This window comes from Rhinolophus ferrumequinum, chromosome 23, assembly GCF_004115265.2.
Source record: "Rhinolophus ferrumequinum isolate MPI-CBG mRhiFer1 chromosome 23, mRhiFer1_v1.p, whole genome shotgun sequence".
NCBI classification, from domain to species: Eukaryota; Metazoa; Chordata; class Mammalia; order Chiroptera; family Rhinolophidae; genus Rhinolophus; species Rhinolophus ferrumequinum.
In genome coordinates this window covers 11,502,505-11,520,222 of record NC_046306.1, presented here as the reverse complement: position 1 = coordinate 11,520,222, position 17,718 = coordinate 11,502,505, and the positions used below count along the sequence as shown (strand labels likewise).

General features: G+C 45.2%; 1 protein-coding gene across 3 annotated transcripts in view; it reads left to right on the top strand.

Moving 5' to 3' along the window:
* Positions 1-17,718, top strand: part of EYA2 (EYA transcriptional coactivator and phosphatase 2) — a 224,994-nt gene that overhangs the window by 10,933 nt on the left and 196,343 nt on the right. The window contains exon 1 of one of the 3 annotated variants that reach the window (XM_033095323.1): positions 15,159-15,180. The exons of the other annotated variants lie outside the window; for them this stretch is intronic. The gene's annotated coding sequence lies outside the window, so the exon portion shown is untranslated. Of the gene's footprint in view, positions 1-15,158; positions 15,181-17,718 lie in introns of those variants that run through there. 3 annotated transcript variants of the gene reach the window in all.

Here is a 17,718-nt window from a genome sequence, read left to right as displayed (position 1 = left end):
CCCCGCACCATCGCACACCTTCTGTGTGATGTTGGACAGGTCACTCGAGTCCCCTGACCCCAGACTCTAACAGTTCATGAGGCAAATGCTGTCTGAAGCAGATTTGTTACACAACTTAAAACTCCGATGGATGGGAACACAGTCTGCATGTCTGAGATGACATTCTTAGGGTATGATGGAATTGCACCCACCTCCAGAAGAATCAAAGGGGTGAAAATGAAGGTTCCTTGCCCCTGAGCCCATTCCTCACTGTTCTTTGGGTATCTACAGTTTTGGGATTTTATACTTTCTGAAAGAATCTATTAGTCTCTGAAGGGCAGTCTTGTTTTCAATGGGGTGTGTCCCCTTTCCACATTAACTTAAAATGTGCGTGAACTGGCTTTTCTTTTAGAGTTCTGTCTTTATTGTGCATTTGAAAAAGACGGAAGAAGTATTTCAAACAAATGGTTTCCCACCTTTTTACTGCTTAAGACAAAAATGGTTTAAAATCAAGCCCGTCAAATAATTACTACTTTGTTTCCCCAAAAATAAGACCTGGCTGGACAATCAGCTCTAATGCGTCTTTTGGAGAAAAAATGAATATAAGACCCAGTCCTATTTTAAAATAGTATAAGACCGGGTCTTACGTAATGTAATATAATATAATATAATATAATATAATATAATATAATATAATATAATATAATATAATAATATGATACCAGGTCTTATATTAATTTTTGCTCCAAAAGATGCATTAGAGCTGATTGTCCAGCTAGGTCTTATTTTCGGGGAAACAGGGTAGCAAAAGTGGCACCCAGGTATGGCAGAATTCATGAGCAGTGTTAGAAACACAAATCTGAAGAGGTGAAATTTTCTCTGAGATCTATTTATTTAAATGAAATCTGTTACTTCTGAAGCTCGTCCCTGCAAGCTGCTTACAACAAATGCCCCAGATAACCAGAACCTTCTACTAACCAGAATTGCTCAGCTGTACTCTGTTCTCAGGGGAATAAAATGAAACAAAGGAGATCTGTCAAGGATGTCGGTAAAGTTGTGTCAGGGTGTTGGTAAAGTTGTATCAGGCCATGTTAGTATCTGGATACATTTAGTCTGTATCTTATATCTTTAAAAGAAAACTGGCTAACCTTTGGATGAATACAATGTTAATAAAAATGACCTCTGAGAGCTTCTTTGATGCCGGGATCTGTTCTGAATGAGTATAGGCATCAACTCATTTATTCCTCACAACAATTCTATGAAGTAAATGCTATCAGTATTCCCATTTTAGATGAGGAAAATAAGGCCCAGAGAGGTTAAGTGACTTGCTCAAGGTCACACAGCGAGTAAGCGCCAGAGCCAGGCTTTGTATGCAGGAGTACGATTCCAGATGTTGTCTTCATAACCCCTGCACTCCCTGCCTCTTTAACCAGCATAGAAAGAATTAAATTTACCTTCTCTTTCACCTTCATTTAACTGGACAATTAATTGTTTTTGACAGGCATGAGAGGAAAACAAAGGGGACATAAGTCTTGATGGTAATTTTTTTGGTGTTTTACAGCAATATATTTGTGTTTCCTGTTAGCTTTAGGTGCAGCATAATACAGAGGTTAAGAGCCGGTCTGTCCAGGTTCAAATCCAGAGTCTACCGCTTACTAGGCACCTGACCATGGGTTTACGTCACTTCTTCCAGCTTCAGTTCCCTTATTTATGAAGTGAATCCACATTATAAGAGTTAACAACTATGACTAGCAGGGAAGAGCACCTGATACCCGGCAAGTGATTGTTAAATGCTATTGATTACCTGTTGAGGAAAAAGTTACTATAGAAATCATGTCTTCCTGCGCTGGCACAAATGGCATTTTGACATAGTCTGACGTGGAAGAGAAGGGAAAAGTGCCTGGGACGTATGCCTCAAGCTGGCAAACAGCTCAGGTTTTTCCAGATGACTTACGACACAGCCAGAGACATTGGCTTTTTGCGTCCCCACCTGAGAAGTTGCTCAATAGGACAAGTACTCAATAGGCAGCCTGGAAGTCCTAGTGGTCAGGGATTAGAATCTGTACAGATGAGGACATTGAAGCCCCCACGACAAGGGCTTGCCATGGTCACGTGACCAGCCGCTGGCAGAGCAGAGACCCCCACCCTATCCCAGTAGGAGTTGGGACTTTGGGCTACTCTTTGCCCTTTCTTCTCTCTAGAATGTTCTTCCCAGATATTGGCAGGGCTCCCTCACTTACACAGCGCTGTTCTCAGCGGCTGCCTGCTCATGAGGCCTCCCTCCCTGCCTCAGATACTTACTATCCACCTTCTCTTGAGTTTTCCCCACAGGCTTATCACCATCTGACATTCTGTGTCCTTTACATATTTGTGTGTTTGTTTTTGGTTTTCCCCCACCTAATTGCAGCTCCACGAGGGAGTAGATTTAGGTTGTTTTTGTTCACCGCTCTATTATTCTTCATGTCCAGAGAAGGGTCAGAGGCGGAGAAGAACACTTACCAAAAGCTTGCACTCCAAAGCTGCCATTGGCTCTAATTTCAGAATTTTCATTTTTCTTCTTGTTCCCTTTCTTTCATCGTGAAAAATGTCTTTCTCTCCAGAAGTATCAGTCCGATTTTCAGGGACTAGGTGAGCAGACTTCCTGGGTTTGCCTCCTTTCGCCTTCCTCCTGCACCTCGCCCCCACCTCCATTTCCTCCTGAATATGGAAAACTTCATTCATTCATTCATTCGAAAATATGTATTGAGTACCAGCTGTGTACCAGGCACACTATTCTGGTCATGAAGAATACAGCGGTGAACAAAAACAACCTAAATCTACTCCCTTATGGAGCTGTACTTAGGTGAGGAAAGACCAAAAATAAACACACAAATATGTGAAGAACACAGAATGTCAGATGGTGATAAGCCGGTAGGGGAAAATTAAAAGAAATGGATAGAAAGTACCTGGGGCAGGCAGCCATTGAGTGCAGCGCTGAATGAGTTGGGGAGCCCTGCCGATGTCTGAAGAAGAACATCCTAGAGAGAAGAGAGGACACGTGGAAAAGCGCTGAGATGTGAGCAGCCTAGAGGCTGGTGTGGCTTCGGCCACGATCAAGGGGGCAGGGCGAGGTGAGGTCCTGGAGGAGGGGCCAGATGGGATAGGGCCTGGCTGGAATCCAGCAGCCTATGTCAATCAGACATGACCGAAATCAAACTTATTATAATTTTTTGTAATGATTTTTTAAAAATACACAGAACCTAAATCTGAAGTCAATACTTGCAAACTCAGATACTCAAAGCAGCCAGACAGGTAACAAAGTTGATGAAGCGCACCGGATAACTCACCAGGAGGAAATCGGGCTTTATATTACCATGTGTTCTGATTTTTCAAAAGACAGTGAAATCTGGATTTTTATGAGGAATGTCCCAATTTTTGAATCACTACGAGGAACCACCAAAATGCACATATGGCTCACAGTGTGTGACCACTCTCCCCAACATGGCCTCAGACCCTGGGAATCTAATCTCAGTGAAACGGCATGGAGCCTTCTCTCGCTCTCTCCTTTTCTTTTTACCAGTTCCTGACCAGAAGGATGCCAAGAGATGCTAAAAATTGTTTCCAGGAAAAAAAGTAGGACTTGAGTCTCACGGGGATGGGGGCTGAGACTTGTTCCAAGGAGCAATCAGTTTGCTTCATTTTTATGTCTTTCTCAAGACTTTTTCCTGATCATCCCTCATCATGGGTAATGGCAATGTGGTCCAAATCCATCCTCCTTCGGGTTTTCATTAGTTTCATGATGATTATTATTTTGTCATCTGGGGTTGATTTAGGAGTGGTGAAATGTTTGCAGGTTTCATAAATGGTTGTCAGCCACTGTTTAGAATGGCAAGGAATTTCTTGTGTTGTTCACATTGCAAGCACTGGGGTGATAGTTTCCAATGGCTACAGATGTGAAAGGGGAAAAAGGGGGGAGCCTTGAAGGGTTCCACACCAGGAGGTTGGAAAGTTGAGTAATTAAGCAGGGGCAGGGGTGGGGAGGGGAGGGAGTGAGCTAAGCTCCCAGAGCTTTAGAGACCGGAGATGCCCAGGCTGACAGCGCTGAATTCATCATATGCCTTCTCCACCCCAAAGCTGGAGTTCAGCAAAAACCCGGCCAAGGGCCCACATAGCTGTCCAGATTGTTCTGCTTATAAGCAACAGGAAATTTACTTCCGAGGTGGTTTAAGTAAAAAGGAAATTTGTGGACTTGGGGAAATAAAAAGTTCAGGTACGGCTGGTTCAAGAACTCAAATGTGGGTGATGTGCCCATCTCTTTTGAGTAATCCCTTTTGAGGAGGATTCTGTCCTTTGTCACATGCAACCTCTGGAACTAGGGATGGAGTGGAAGAGAGGTAGGTTTCCAACTGAAGCCAGCAACATTCGCTGGAAGTGGGGGTGGGGGTGGGGGTGGTGGATTGCTTCCTTGTGGACCCCAAAACTGCATTCTAATGCACCTTTTGGTAACCCTTCTCCGTGCCTCTTCTACTAGGTTGCAGTGCCATTTGTGAAATTTCTAGTTTTTGCAAGCGCTGTGCTATATTCTGGGTATATCATTTCCTTTTCTCCTCAAACACTCCTATAAAGGTTGGAACTTTTGAGACATCCTACCGTTCTGCCTCCCACAGGCCTAAAGGATTATCTTTTATTTCAAGTAAGGAGTGTTCAGGGACGGTCACCTCTTTCATGGCATCTTGTACAAAATTCGCACTCAGTATTTGGGACCCTCCAGCCAACCGTGGGAAATGCCGTGGACTTCAGAGGGAAAGGTGGAAATGTGTCACTTGCAATGGAAGGAGAGGGCCTGGCTGTGCTGGGCTTACGTTGCTGGGCCCCTGATGGTCAGCCCATGTTTCCTTTCCTCCTCTGAGCTTTGCCCTCCATTCTTGCTTCCACTGCACTTTTTCACGTTCCAGCTAGTGGCACTGCAGTAACGTCTGATGCAACCCAGAGGCTGCAAGCTGGCAGCCAAGAGGCATTTTGTTTGGTCGGCACAACATTTAAAATAGGAAATGGAGCCAACATTTGACAATCTGGACATTTCACACAAACAGGCAGATTTCTGGCTTCCATTAAAAGATGAGAAGATCTGTCAACACTGTGCCCACATTTGTACATGACTTCAATTGACCGGGGCTGGGAAAATGACTGCCTCTTTTAGCTGGATGAGTTCTCAGTTCGCCACAATCCTCACCTCTCCCTATTGTCTCCCCAACACTGGGGCTCAGGGTTAGTTGCCATGTCCTGTTGGGATGGTGCTGTTAGTTGTCCTAGAGTAGATTTACGAGGACAAGGAAATCTTTCCTATGTCTAGGTGTCCATCAAAAGTATGAAAGTGAGGTGTAAACCAAGTTAGTCATTAGTGTGAAGAACAAAGAGGAAAAAAAGCACGTGTCTTTAGATAAGTCAAGATTTCTCAACCTTGGCTCTGTTAACATTTGGGATTGGACAATTCTTTGTTGTAAAGGTCTGTCCTGTGCCTACAGGGTGGCATCTAACATGTCCACATACGGATCTTACCCCTTTCTGAAGTAAATCATTTCCCAGGCTCCAAGCACCCATCCCCAGTTTGGTAAAAAGAGTTTTCTCACCACAAGTGAGAAAAACTGATCTGAATTGTGTCCCCGTGGGCCCAGCATGGGTGGTGAGGCTATGAGTTGGGTGATTTGGGTTTAATCGTAGGTGGACTTACGAACCATTGAGGCCCCTCTAAGGTGTTAGGGAAGGAATTCAGCATTGGATGAGAGGTTGACCCATCTAAAAGAGTCTTCGGAGAATTTCTTAACTTCTAACTTAGAAAGGCCACGGTGGATGCCACTTTGAAAAATTTTGCACACGGTAGGTTTTACTATGGAGCGTGGACCGCCATCGAAGCTTGTTGGAGAGTGGAGGGAGAGAACACGTGACCCTGGATGGCTCCTGCAGCTCTGATTCTGTGTGAGCTGCAGCACCAAGAGTGCATTTCCCCCCAAGACCGGTTCAGGCCTTTGCCCACTGCGTCCTCGCATCTTGTAACATTGGTCTGTGATGGAAACCCAAGGAGACATGAATGTCCATGGAGGAAAAACAGTCCTCTAGGCTAGTGCTGTGGGCCATGTGATGTTTTCTTTTTGACCTGTCACCAGTGTTCCAAATCCCATCGAGTGTCTGAAATACCATCCACGCTTAGGTTTCGCATAATAACCATAATAGGTGCCATTCATCCATTCAACACATACTGACTGAACACCTACTATGAGGCATGCCCTGTATGACCTGTGTTAAGTGCTAAGGGCGAGGAGGGAAAACAGGAAGTGTTGGGTGGAGGAGGGAAGAGTGGTGTTTTCCATTTAATTTTCATTTCAAATCGAGGGGTCACTGCCGTGGTGTGCTGGTAATCCATTGTGCTCATTGGAAATAAAAGGCACTGATTTGTAGCGTTTGCCACTTCTTATCATGTAAGTACTCCCACCGTGGCTGATTTCAAGCTACCAGTGGTTTAACAACCAGCTCGCCAAATTCCTGCGAATTTAACAACCATTTCTTGTAGTCTGGTCCAGGCCGGCTCCAGCCCATCAGTGGCACGGAAGGCCTCGCTGCAAACTATCCGGCAGAGGAGCTCGCTCAAAGCCCCGAGTGGGGTTGAGCCTGGTGTGTTCCGGAATAGGCGGGAGTCCACTGTTGCTGGAGCAGAGTCGGAGGGGAGGAGATGTGGTCAGAGAGGCAGCGAGAGGCAGACAATGTCAGGCATTTTAAGCCCCTGTCGGATTTTTGGCTCCTACTCTGAGTGAGGTGGGAGTTACCGGAGGGCTCCATGCAGTGGAGGGACAAGATCTGACTTACCTTTAGCAGAATCCCTCTGGCTGCCATCAGAGGCAGAGCAGGGACTCTAATGGGAGACTGTTTAGGCAAGAGGTGATGGTGACCTGGACCAGGGAGGCAGCAGCAGGGGTGGTGATAAGTAGATGGACTCTGGATATATGTTGAAGGTGGAGCCAATGGGATTTGCGGAGGGAATGGATCTGGGAGGTGCTCTAAAGCCCCTGGGAGCTGGGGGAGGAGCAGGTGGGAGCACCACCTGTGCACCTGGCCCTGAGCAGGTGCTTAGGCACCACAGTCTCCTTCCATCCTCACAAGGGGGTTTTCCCATTATTCCACTTTAGAGGGGCCGTGACAGGAACTCGAGGAGGTTTAGTAGCGTGTCCCCAATGGCCCCGCTGGGCCATGGCCAGGCCAGAGCTCCCACCACACCACCGCTCTGCTGTCCTGCCGTGTCTGCTGGGCTCTCCCGGCCCCATTTCTCCCCTCTGTTTGGAGGAAATGGAGGCAGAGAAACTCTGAAAAGGAACGAACTGGGGAACCGAAACCTTCTCCCTGTCCAGAAAGAGCTCGCCAGTGGTTACTCCATGCACACGGAGGTTCTGCCCGGTGGCTCCTTCGCCAGCCTCTTTCGATGGTAATCTTGTCGGATTGACCCCATGAAGATTGATATTTTAAGTAGCATTTATACTTAAGAAATGAGTAGTCAGTAGCTTAGAAGGCTTTGGTTTAGTGTGGACATCAGTTTAAACCTACCACTTAATAGCGATACCGGTCTGAGCCTCGGTGTTTTCATCTGTGGAGTGGGGATATTAAAGGATTGCTCTCAGATTCAGTGAGATAATGCACGCATGGCACTTCGAACTGTGCCTGACCTGGAATCCACACTCGGCAAATGGATGGGGAGTGGGGTGGCGGTGGGGGTGGGGGTGTCTCAGGACTATTATTTGCGAGAGAATTAGAAAGTTGGGTTTAATTTTAGACAAAAGCTGACTGACCTTAGAAGCTGGGGTGGGACAAGGGGTTGTGAAGCACATAGTGTCTGAGAGCTTTGTGGTTTGGCCTTTCCCTTTCTTTCTTTCTTTCCTTTTTTTTTTTTTTGGCGGGGGGAGGTGTGCTGGAGATTGGCGGCTTCTATGTGTTTCTGCTGTACTCACCAAGAGGCCAGTCCTCAGCCATTTTCTGGTCCCAGGGCTCCCAGGGGAGCCAATCTCGGGGCCCCACAGAGTCTCCTGTCTTGAGTCTTCATTTGTCGAAGACAGAACGGCATGTTCCCTCAACGAGCAAATCCCCAGATGTGAGCCCATTCCGAGGCGGCCACGTTTTTCCTGATGAAATTCCTGACTTGGAGTGTTGTGTTTTTTTAAAAACACGCCCACTGCCTCCGAAAACCTCAGCCGGGGAAGAGAAACATTTCTCGTTGACTTACTAGTTTTTGAAATGGTGTCAAATGATGCCCCACTTTCATGGCTTAGATTCACCACTCTTTCCATTTACCGATTTTGCGGACAGACCTAGACGGCAGAGCAAGGCTATTACGTAGGCCAGCCCTGGCGTTATACAGGTGGGAAAACTGAGGCTCTGAGACGCCAGGGAGGAGTGTCACATACTAAGTTGGTCTCTGAGCCTCGGCGAGACCCAGATCTCTGGATTCTAAGCCCATTTTCTTCCTCCTTAATCACAGGTCACAAACGGGCAGACTGTGGCCACCTCTACCCCACAGATGTGTTGTTTTTGGCCCATGAGTGTTTTAATTTGAATGACTTGCCAGCATTTAAAAATCAAGAGAATCCATATAAAAGACCAGATTTCTGGCTTCTCTTGGACCATTGGGAGATCAGCCAAATGAGGTCTACATTCCTGCCTGATGACAATTGGGGATCTCAGTAATGACCACTCCCTTTAGCAGGGCATGTCTTCAGTTTGCCACAGTCCACACCCCTCCCTCTAGCATCCCTGGACACTGGGGCTGAGTGTCAGTTGCCATCATTGCGCTCCCCTTCCTGGTTCTCTTATGGTGGAATTAAGAAGAAAGGAAAATACTTCTTGAAGTTGTGTTTTGACCAAAAATGAAGAAACAAAAGATGAACTGAAATGGCTACTTGTTTAAAAACTAATGAGACAAAGCATGATTACTTTGTGGCAAGGAAGAAAATTTTCTACAAATTTAATATGTAAACAGAATACATCTGCGTTGAAATAGCCAGCTTCTTTCCCTCGTTGACGCTACCACCCGCTTCTCTGTCAGCATTACTTTGGTGACCTCGGCCGTGCCAGTGCCGTACTTTCCACTTATTTTTTTTTAAGGCAGAATGAAACTTCTTTGGCCCAAATATGCCCCATTTCTCTGAAACTTGAAATGCTATTAAACCCAATTTAAAAAGTTTTTAAAAGTTTAAGTACTCTTTAACTGCTCAAGAAAGAGTGTGTATGAGTATGAATGAGTATGTGTGTGTGTATTTGTGTGTGTGTGCTGGCATAGGTGATGTGTTCTTGATTTATGGGATTTCCCCTGAATAGAATGAGACGAAAGTGTTTTTGCTCTGGCTCTGGGACTGGTACTTCAGGACCTTGCTGTAAATTTAAGCCAGGGTGCAAAGCCAAAATGGTTTTAACTCTCCTTTAATGGTGTATCAGTGAGCTGGGTTAAGGGTGGGTTAAGATTGACTTTCTCTCTGGGGCATATTGGGAGGTACGCGGAGAGAAGACTTGGGGACACCATGTTTTAAAAATGAGCATCGTTCTCTTTCCAGGAGAGTCGACTAAGAGAAAAGAGACTAACATTTGCAGAATACCTGCTGTGTGCCAGAACTTCTTGGGAAGATTATCTTTCTGCTTTCCAAAGTGAGCTTTGGAACTTTCTTTCAGTACTGACATGTTCATTTCGTGTGCGTTAGGACAAAAATACAGAGCGATAGCCTACAAAGCACATAAATGAGGAGTATTTCGTAGAATGAGGCTCAATTTACTTAACAAAGAAAAAGAGTCCATTTAAGGAAAAATATGTAAGTAGTACAGGTGGTTTGTGGATGTGACAAAATCTTGAATGACTGATTTAATTTAATCCTTACAAGACTCTGCAGTGGTCAGTTGATCAGCTCACCCTTACATTTATAAACCCTCCTAACGTCTTGTACTTCCTCAAAACACTTAAACTTGTCATTATATATGTAATTGTGCAATCTTTTGCCTAATTCTGTCTGACTCTTTCAAACTAGGGCTGTGCCTGTCACTTCATTGTTGTCGTCCCAGCATCCAGCAGAGTGCCAGACACACAGTGAATGAATGCATGGACATCCTGCGAGGCAGGAATTGCTGTCCCATTTTCTTGATGAGGAAATTGAGGTTCAGAGCGGCCAAGTGATTCGCTTAAAGTATAGCAGCTAGGGTAGGCCAGAGTCAAGATTTGAACTCGTGACTCTGAAGCTGCACAAAGCCTGTGGATTTTTGGCCGAACTCCAATACGGGGGACTCAGGTCAGACCACAACAGCTGGCCCTTAGCAAAATGAGGAAAAGGAGTGGATGCAGAGCGTTTCGTAAAGCTAGACTGGTTCCATTTACACAATGGTCTATTATTTTTATTTCCTTTCCCTTTCAAGGGTATCATGTTTTCTTTTTATGGATATATAAATTCTCGTTTGTTGTTTTTAAACATTTTACTTGACAAATCAAAATGGCAGCCCCTTGTGTGGGTCCTCCCAGTTTTTTCTTGGTTTTGAGATTTTCTGGTTGGTGGAATCCTGGCGTGTGAGAATCCTCAGACAACTTCAGTTTTCTCTTGAGATGTTACCAGGTCAGTGGATGAAATCTGTGATCTCTGCTCTGACTTGCCTCAGGTCCACTTGACCATTTCCCCTTCTCGGGGGTGAGGGCAGATGTGTCGCTGTCATTCCAGAAACCCGGTGACACAAAGAAAGCAGAGCACTGTCCCCAGGCCTCGTCCTGGGATGGCCGAGCCCTCCCACTGCAGGTTGTCTGGGGAGACAAGACCCGCCATTGCTCTGGAAGAAACAGGAGCTGTTGGGATGCCTGTGGTTGAGATGACATTTCTCCATGGCCTCTGCTCACCTGGTTTGCTTTCAGCACAATGCAGATTGTCTTTTCCTTTTCTAGACCAATCCAGAACCCTCTCATCTAAAGGTTAATCATGGCAAATCGTAACCGCTTAACAAGGTTTCACCTCTGAAAGGCTGCCTACTCTTGACCCCTATCTCTTCTTCCTAGCTTGGAAGTTGGCCGGGTGCCACCTTTCCATGCCCTGCCAGAACATCTAGCTGAGGCCAAACTTGGGCTGGCTTTTAACTGGGGAGCTTCCATGGTGGGGAGGCTGTGGCAGTCCCTGTGGAGACCTGGGGCCAGAAATACCCCATCCTCCTCTCAAGGAACTAAGAGACTGGTCGGTGAGACAAGAGAAGCACCGCTGTTTACGTGGGACTGGGTTCTAGGTCCTGTGCTGAGGGCTGCAATATAACCTCTTGTGCCTATACAACACTTTACAGTTTACAAAGGATAGCCCTAACTTACTTTTCTCTCTTTTCCATTTTCAGTCCTCTGTAATAGATAATCCTAGCATCCATCCATCTTCTGGTTTTTCTTTCTTTCCTTTCTGGTTCTCCTACTTTTACAAGATATTACCTACTCCCCTGTTCCAGGTGTTAAACCTACGAGCAGGTCTAGATCTTACTCCTAGTTCTGGGTATAGACCAGCCAGTCACAGCATTCCATCCCCCAGCCCTCAGGGATTGGTCAGGCACAGGTCCATGACTCAGGTGGAGTGCGACCCAACCCTGGGAACTTTGCTGGAAGTCTTAGGGAGAAGGTGCCTTCTTTACCCTGACTGGCTAAGCTATAGAATGTAGCCGTGTTGTTTAGAGAGGGGCTGCCTGAGAAGGAAGGCAACTTGGAGGAAAATAGAGGGAAGATAGAGAAGCAAACGACTCCTGAGGACATCACTTGAGCACGCGGGTCCAGCTCTTCTCAAAGCGAGGGCCGTGGTGTTCAGTTGTACGTCATTTACTTCAAAAACTTTGGACTTCCTCCCACTTGCTACAGACTAACTCAGTTGGCGCCACGTACTGAGTTGCCCAGCTTCCTCTGATCATAATAACACTCCCTTTCATGTATAAAGCCTTCTATCTCAGAGCGATTGGACTCATTTCTATGAAACAACATTGGCCCAATTTTACTGGTGAGAGGAATCTGAGGCGCAGAAGGGAACGGAAGCAAGTTAGTTTTTCCCCGCGTGGAGCATCATCACCAACTTTCATTTGGGGAGGAAGAACTGTTGTTACTACCCAGGGAACCTCTACCACTGGGGAGGGGAGTACAAAGGGATTTGATAAACAACCCGGGCGAGGTCAGGAAGACCCTAACCATATCATATAAGGATAGAACTAATATTAAGTAATTTTAGGGTAATACTGTAAAGGCGATGCTAATATTAAGTAATTTTAGATGCTTAGAAAAGTTCTGGAAGATGGGAGGGAAATAGTTAACTGCAGTTACCTATGGGACGTGGGATGGGGAGGGAGGAGACTTTTATTTTTCACTTTATAGACGCTGCTGTGCGTTGTGAAAACGTTTATACGGACATGGATGGTTTTATACTCAAATACGTGACGTTTGAAAGGTAACGATCACGGGCTTTCCTCTGGGACAGTTAAAGCCTCAAATAGTGAATTCCAAACCATTGTAAAACTACGAACCCATGAGTCTATACCAATAATAAATAGATAAGTAAATAAACAGAAGAGAGGGAGGTTTCTTGTTTACAGTAAAATGACCAGGACTAACTGGAAACGTGGAAGGAGGACTGGGTTAGAAACACGGCATGTTACAACCACCGTGGGAAGGATTCCGTCAGGAATCACCCATGGGTGCTGAATCTGGGGTGAAGTGTTGATGAGGAATACGATGTTTGCATTCTCTTCAAGGATCACCTCACAGACGGCTTATTCATTTCGAAGGGGGAAATAGCCTCTGTGCAGGGGCAAAATCCGATGACACCCTGAGCAGTGGGTCTGAATTACCATCTCGAGGGGAGGATGGATATGTGACACCCTGAGAAGCTCACCACCCGCCACGTAGCATTCTTGGCATAACGTGAATCAGATTGTGAGGCGACCAGCAGAAGAACCCAGAATGTGGAACGTTCTGGTTCCAAAAAGGCACCTGACTCTTCAAACATACTAATGTTGTAAGACAGAGAAAGGCAGAGGAAATGTTAAAGGAGCCTAGAGATGCACGAGAACCAAGTGCAGTCCCTAATTCTACACTGGGTCCTACACAGGAGGGGGAACGCTGTAAGGGACATTATTAGTCAGTTGACAAGTTAGAATAGGGAGAGTGGATTAGGTAGGATCCTGGAATGGTGTTAAATTGACTGATGCTGAGAATTGGCTCGTGATTATGTAGCAGAAAGCCCTTATTCTTTGAACACACACACTGAAGGATTTAAGGGTAAGGGGCTATATAACTTATCTAACTTATCTTAAATGGTTCATAAAAAATAGACGTGTGTGTGTGTGTGTGTGTGTGGAGAGAGAGAGAGAGAGAGAGAAACTGAAAAATCAAATAGGATGAGATGCTTATACAACAGGTGCAGCTGGATAAAAGATAGACAAGTGTTCTTTGTACTAGTAAGTTTGAAGTTATTTCCAAATAAAAAATATAAGAAATTATATCAGCAAAAATTATATATATCATAATGATAATAGTACGTGGCATTTATGAAACAGCAAGACAGGCACTTTATGTGATTTACTCCCCAGACACCCCCTGACGTCAGGCATGGTTAATGTGCTCATTTTCGCAGATGATGAAACGGAAGCTCAGGGAGAGGCCGGTGCCCCCAGACCCACCACAAGTCAGTAGAAAGCAGTTCTCACATAGTCATTATCTTCAGAACCCACACTCTCATCACCTAAACTACTATGTCCCAAAGCATGGGACACCTTCCATCTGGTGACTTTTAGGTGTTATGCCAATAAAGCGTTGGATAACATTAAATCACTTCGTGATCTTTTACATCTCATTGCCATTCACTTTCCATTCTTTTAAATTCGGAAGAAACTCTCCAGTTGGTGCTAGATGGTTCTTAACACCAAACACTTGCTGATTCTCATTGAATAACAAAGGGAGTCGCCAGGCAGGCAGCCGGCGCTGGAGAGAAATTGATAAGAAAACGATAATAATCTGTAAGAAAACTGGATGAAAGATATGAAAGGGACAAACAATTCACAGAAAAAGAAACACAAATGACTTTTAAATACGTGCAAAGACGTTCAGTCTCACTTAAAATAAAAGATAAGCAATTAAAACCAGGCCAAGAAGATGGACAAGCATCCCAAAGTACTCTGCTGGGGAGGCTGTGAGGAAATAGACGCTCCATCTGTTGCTGGTTGGAGTGTGTATCTATTAGGGTCCTTTCGGAGGGCAGCTTGGCAGGGTCCATCCAAATGACAAATGCACCCAACGCTTTAACCTAGTAATCCCACTTCTCAGAATTTATTACAATTGTCCATGTGTAAAGTAGCATGTGTCAGCCTTTGCTGTAGCATTATTTGTAACAGCAGAAGTTTGGAAACAATTCAGATGCTTACAGATAGAGAACTGGTTACATAGACTATGGTCCACCCGTGCAATGGAATACTATGCAGCTGTGACATAGAATGGTGATACTCTCTAGACACTGGTTTGGTAAAAACCTCCAGGAAAAAAAAAAATGTTACAAAAAGGAAGTAGTACAGTATGCTACTATTTATTTTTTTGAAAAGTGGTGGAGTGAATAGTAATATGCATTCATAGTTGCTTCTATTTACATAAAGACATTTTGAACAGTTACACAGGAAACGAATGGAAGTGGCTATGAGGGGACAGCGGGATGGGAAAGACTTTTTCACTGTGTCCCTTTATAATGGGCATGGAAAACCACCACTGCTTGGGATGGTGGCGTTACATGTGCTCACGGAAAATTGACCTCGGCTGTTGGGGTCAGCTGTCGGGGTCTCCCCTTCCTCCTCTGCCAGGTCAGGATGTGGATGGGTGGGAGGAGGGAGGGCTTTCAGGGACTGCTTTATGGAAAGGGTTCTAGATGGCTGTGTGGCCCGGAAGCGGCGCTGTGCTGATGTCGGGGGCCTCCACCTCGGAACTACAAGCAAATTCTTCCCTCAACAAGAGCACACTGTGTTTGGCCCTGCTCTCCCACCCAGGCTACTTTAAATGCGGCTCTCGCTGCCAACAGCTACTTTTAGTAAGGGCGGACTATCACAAGGAGAGAAACTTGTGAGAAAGTAGCAAAATGGAAGCATTGTTCCGGAGGGTTTGGAGCAGACTCAGGGCACTGTGGGATGGGAGAGGCCTGGGGACGTGCTTTGCCATCACAAGTAAGTTGTACCAATAATAATAATAATAATAATAGTAGGTAATAGTAATAATGTCACTTACAGTTGGTCCTCAAAGCCGAAAGGAAGAGAGGGCCAGCAAAACAAACTGTCAGAGGCTCAGGATCCCACGGTCCTGTGGAACCTCATCTGAAGGAGGTGGGAGTGTTAGGAGAAGAAAAGTCCTCTCAGGAGCCTGGAAGATGCACAGTGAGGTTGGAGTGAGGTGGGTGTGAGCAGGAGAATAAGCTTGTGGGTTGACAGCATGATGATGCACGACCCTTTTTGGATGTAATCAGAGTTCTCAGGGAGGAACTAGTAGCATGTGATAAAAGGTGGCAAGGACAGTTCCAACTCCACACTAGTTAGAGACTTTAATGCTGCAAGGGAGGCTGCCTCATGCGGTAGTGAGTGGACCGTCCCCAGAAGCATTCAGGCAGAGTCTGGGTGATGATACAGGGATTCCAGCTTTGAGCTAAGACACCAGACTCGGGCAGAGGTTCAAAAACACTGGTCTACGTTCTGGGGCAAAGAGGACCGAGTGTGAGGTTTTAATTGGAAAAATGGAATTGATGTTCACGGAAAGGACTGTCCTTTGAGACGATTCCCTTCCTATATGTGGATGTTCCAGTGTCCTTTATAAAATTACCAGTTTTGGAATGTAGAAGTCTGGAAATATCAGGATTAGATAATGTCCAAGTCTTTTCCATTGCTAAGATTCTGTGAGTCTATAAAAATATGCTTCTGATTTGGATGAAACAGGATAAGGGGAAGAGGGTAAAATCCAGCCTAAAACTGACACATCAAGAGATGGCTGTGTCAGCATATTATTTAGAGATGTGGAGTTCATTACTGGAAGGAACAGCTAAAAAATTTGACAATGGTTGCCCCTAGAGAACCAGGCTGGAGGTGATATTTCTCTTAAGTATTAATTCTGATTTATTACATGAATTTTAAAATGACATGCATGTCTTACATGAACTTTGATAAAACTCAAACACTTTAAAAAAATAAAAGACAGAAAATAGCTGTCATTTATTAGCTTCTGTGCTAAGAGCTTTTTGATATTGTTGTATTTAATCAATCCCATCTTAGAGATGAGGAAATGAGCCCCGCAATAGAGAAGAGTGTCTATTTCCCCACAGCCTTGCCAGCAAAGTATGCTGCGTACTGTCAGGTTTTCCTGATCTAAGAACCCAAGTCAGACTCAAAACTGAGATTCTGTTGTCTGCTGCCCAGGGTGAATGAGACTTCTGTGTGGTATGGAAGAGGGAGAGGACGGAGAGGTGGGTGATGCTACAGAAAGGACTAGAAGATAACTGGAAGGATGATGATGCCAAAAAAGGAGGTTGTGGTTTTGTTTCTAGATTGTACATTTTGAGAAATTCTGCAAAGAAAGCACAGAGTCATGTTAAAAGAGAAACTAATAAACAATTGCCCCGGACATTTTTGTTCTGTTCTCCTCTTGATGGGAGGGAAGCAGATGCAGACGACTTTGAAGAGTCTACTCTGGGCCAGATACTGTGCTAGGAAACTTATGTAAGTGTTAACCCATCTGGTCCTCACCATGACCCTGAGAAATAATATTCACTGTGACTTAGGAATGCCGACTGCAGGGTTTCTCAGCCTTGCACAGCTGACATTTGGGGCTGGGTGATTCTGTCGTGGAGGCCTGAGCACTGTAGGATGTTTAGCAGCACCCTTGGCCTCTATTCACTGGATGCCAGTAGCATCCCCCACCCTCTCAAGTTGTGACAACAAAAAGTGTCTCCAGACATTGCCAACAGCCTCCAGGGAGGCAAAACCAACTCCCGTTGAGAACCACTGGCTTCATGGGATTGGGCATGTCTTTAATCACCTTGCCAACTTGCAGTCATGATGTCCACTTTGCAGATGGGAAAACTGAGGCTGAGAGAAGGGGAGGGATTCGCCCAGGGCAATGTAGTTAGTAGTACAGCCGAGAGTCAAGCCGAGTCCTTTCAATACTGAACTTAGAAAACCAGCTGATGGAGACCTGGGCCCAGACTGGACCCCACGTTTACCTCAGGCTGGCACTAAAACACAGATTGAACCTTTTCTTTTTAAATGGCAGTGGACATCTTATAGGAGGTGCCGGTGTTTCATTAAGCTTTTAAAAATAGGCTGGACAGCACCAAATGCTGGTGAGGACATGGAGCAACAGGAACTCTCAGACATTGCTGGTGGGATGCAAAATGGTATGGCCACTTCAAAGACAGTTCGGCGGTTTCTTGCAAAATTAAACACACTCTTACCATACAATCCAGGAATTGCTCTCCTTGATATTTACCCAAAGGAGGTAAAAAACTTATGTCCACAAAAACATCTGCACACAGATATTTATAGCAGCTTTATTCATAATTACCAAAACTTGGAAGCAACCAAGATGTCCTTGATAAGGTGAATGGATAGACTGTAGAACATTACATAGTGCTAAAAAGAAATGAGCTATCAAGCCATGACATGATGTGGAGGAACCTTAAATGCATGTTGCTAAGTGAAAAATGCCAATCACATACTGTG